Raw genomic sequence first — 3,331 nt, forward strand, 5'->3', positions numbered from 1 at the left:
TGCCAACATCTGTCGTTTCCTGACTTGTTAATTTTAGCCATTCTGACTGGTGTGAGGTGGTATCTCATTGAGGTTTTGATTTGGATTTCCCTGATGCCGAGCGATATTGAGCACTTTTTCATGTGTCTGTTGGCCATTTGGATGTCTAACAGCCACAATAATTAAATATTTTGCTCAGGTACCATTTGTTATTTTGGTTTTCTTTCCCACCATCTTTGGCCTTGCTTTTTAGATTATTAAAATCACTTGCATCTGTTATGATCTCGAGTCATGGTTCTTTTTATAGCTGACATTTTGAATTTATTTGTAATCTCATTTGCTCTTTTGCTTGCATTTTGCTTTTCTTATTATCAAACAGCCTATTTATTATTTGCAAGTCTACAGCCTCCGCTCTACTAAGATCTAGTTTGCATTTTTTATGTACCTAAAAGAAACAGAGAATCTGCTAAAAATAAAGAAGTATTCAAAGTTGAATTGAGTTCAGCTGCTCAGTGCTTTTTGAGTTACTACCTTTTCAACTCCAGGACACTTCTGAGTTAAAAGGTGGCTTTGTGAACAAGTGAAGAGGTTTTGCCGATCTTTTATTCTCAAGAGAAACTTCTCCACAGTATAGTCACTTAGAATGAGGCTTTGAATACTGTAAATTATCATTTTTGGAACTTCTTTTGAAATATTTTGAGGATGTCAATAGGCATTTAGTAAGTACTGAGTGATTAAATAATAAACACATGCAAATATTTTTCCATTATTTACCTAATAAGTTTCTCTGTGATATTTCAAACTCCCCACAGACTGAAGAAGCCTACCCTCAGGTGGATCTTTCTTCTATCTAGAGCATAACCAGACTTTTCCACTTTGCTTCTAATTCACTATGGGACATTTGCAGGAATATTGTTTGGTGAGCTTTCTTCTTCCATTCAGATTTTTACTACTTTTCTCTAGGGTGACGGATTGAAAATAATACTAAGAAAAACAAGACATGATTCCTTCCTCAAGGAACTTCAAATTGACTAGAAGCTATAAAAAAAGATGGAACTCAATAATATAAATTTTGTCCCAAAATACAGATTGGGATTGAAGTGAGAGAAAGATCATTTTTTAATAAAAGGTATTTTTAGGTACAGATTGTGTGAGTGATGTATTCCTATGCAAAGAAAATGAAAAAATAATGAAGTTGAGAAAGTATAAGGATTTTTTTTGAGTAACAGAGAATTTGGTTGGAACACTTAATTGAGGATATTGTAGATGCTAAGGCTGGAAGGATAGTTTGGAGTCATATTATGGGGGATTTAGAAAGCAGGCTTAGCGGTTAAGATTTAATATGCTGAGACAAGAAAAGGAATTTGAACAGAGGAGCAGCATGGACAAACAGATGTATTAGGAAAATTTAGCAGTGCTCACTTTGGCAGAACATATACTAAAATTGGAACAATACAGAGGAGATTAGCATGGACCCTGAACAAGGATGATACACAAATTCATGAAGTATTCCATACGTTTCAGCATTAGAAACATAGTCAATGATAACGTAGTAGTGTTGTATGGTAACAGATGGTAGCTAGATTTGTGGTGAATATAGTATAACATAGAGATGTTGAATCACTATGTTGTATACCTGAAGTGAATGTAACATTGTGGGTAAACTATACTGAAATAAAAAGGTTTAGAAAAGAGAAAATTTGGCAGGAATGTGTCAGCAGACGGGGGTAGGAGAGACTCTTGAATCAGAGGGCCAGCCAAAAGGTGTTCATCTAGGTAGGAACTAACGAGGCTCTGAGTCAGAATAATGGAAAGGCATTCTGTAGACAGTGGGGCTATCTACAGGACTGGCCATGTTTTGTCTGGCTGGCACAGTGAGAGGAAGAGCCAAGAATGAATTCAAGATTTTTTTTTGTGACCAAGAGAACAATGAGGTTGTTAAATAGGAGTCAGGAGGAGGAGGATGAGATTTTGAAAAAAATAGGATGATAATTTTAGTTTTGTATATATCAAGGTAGAGAATTCCAGCAGGTTTTGGACATAGATTTAAAAGTTATATGTATAGGGGCGCCTGAGTGGCTCAGTCGTTAAGCATCTGCCTTCGGCTCAGGTCATGATCCCAGGGTCCTGGGATAGAGCCCCGCATCGGGCTCCCTGCTTCGCGGGAAGCCTGCTTCTCCCACTCCCCCTGCTTGTGTTCCCTATCTCACTGTGTCCCTCTCTGTCCAATAAATAAATAAAATCTTTAAAAAAAAAAGTTACATGTGTAGATGGTTGAAAGGAAATTACAAGATCCTTCAGGGATAGAAAGTAAACAAGAAAAAAAGTTTCAAGAAGAAAAAAATAGGTACATATTCTTGGAATTGAAATACATTGTGGTAAGAACTACCATAAAGGTAAAAGAATGTGCCATAGACATCTATCAGAGTCTTTTAGAGTCAGGAAAATCTTCCCAAGGAAGGGAGGCTAAGTTGATAGCTGCAGCATGATTAGGGGTTGTCAGAAAGAGATCAGGTAAGAGATAGAATGCTCTGTGGATTCAGGACAATAGCCTCTTAGGCCAGACCTAGGAAGGCTCAGTGTCCTGAGAAGTTTCTTCCTTGGAATCTAATAACAAGGCCTACATATTCCTTTAGGCATAGATCTCTTAAAACTTCAAGCTTTTCCTTCCCCACCCCCCCCGCCAAAGAGGCTCCCTGACTTACAAAGTAATTATGTTTTAGAAGGTCTTGTACAATTCTAATTTTTCCTTAATTCAAAACTGTATATCTAAATTGTCTCTTTTTTTAAATCTTTTTATTTGAGTATAGTTGACTCACAATGTTACATTCACTTCAGGTATACAACATAGTGATTCAACATCTCTATGTTATACTACATTCACCACAAATCTAGCTACCATCTGTTACCATACAACACTATTACGTTATCATTGACTATGTTTCTTATGCTGAAAAATGTGGAATACTTCATGAATTTGTGTATCATCCTTGTTCAGGGGCCATGCTAATCTCCTCTGTATTGTTCCAATTTTAGTATATGTTCTGCCAAAGTGAGCATTGCTAAATTTTCCTAATACATCTGTTTGTCCATGTTACTCCTCTGTTCAATTGTCTAAGGCCTTTAAATTTATCTTGATCTTCTGGGTAATAAGCAGAGGGTTTAATTAATAATTCCTACTATATTGGCTATAAGCCAAAATTTGGACCTATATTTATTAGCCTTAACTCCTGCCTTCTAAAAACCTTTTCTTGAAATATATGCTCTATCTGAAAATTTCCCCCATGTTCATACAGTTTTTTTCCCATTTAATGTTTGCTGTACTCTTTGACAATTTTCTTTGTAATTTTTC

The 3,331-nt window shown here is 36.1% G+C and overlaps 2 non-coding genes across 2 annotated transcripts; one reads left to right on the forward strand and one right to left on the reverse strand.

The window, feature by feature from the left end:
• Positions 1-1,393: 1,393 nt before the first annotated feature.
• LOC115942354 (U6 spliceosomal RNA) lies at positions 1,394-1,500 on the forward strand. The gene has a single exon (XR_004076959.1). It is a non-coding gene; the product is annotated as a U6 spliceosomal RNA (small nuclear RNA).
• Positions 1,501-2,932: 1,432 nt separating this feature from the next.
• On the reverse strand, positions 2,933-3,037 carry LOC115942348 (U6 spliceosomal RNA). The gene has a single exon (XR_004076955.1). It is a non-coding gene; the product is annotated as a U6 spliceosomal RNA (small nuclear RNA).
• Positions 3,038-3,331: the final 294 nt, after the last annotated feature.

The sequence above is a fragment of the Leptonychotes weddellii genome, chromosome 5, assembly GCF_054177405.1.
Source record: "Leptonychotes weddellii isolate Sample4059 chromosome 5, ASM5417740v2, whole genome shotgun sequence".
Classification (NCBI taxonomy): domain Eukaryota; kingdom Metazoa; phylum Chordata; class Mammalia; order Carnivora; family Phocidae; genus Leptonychotes; species Leptonychotes weddellii.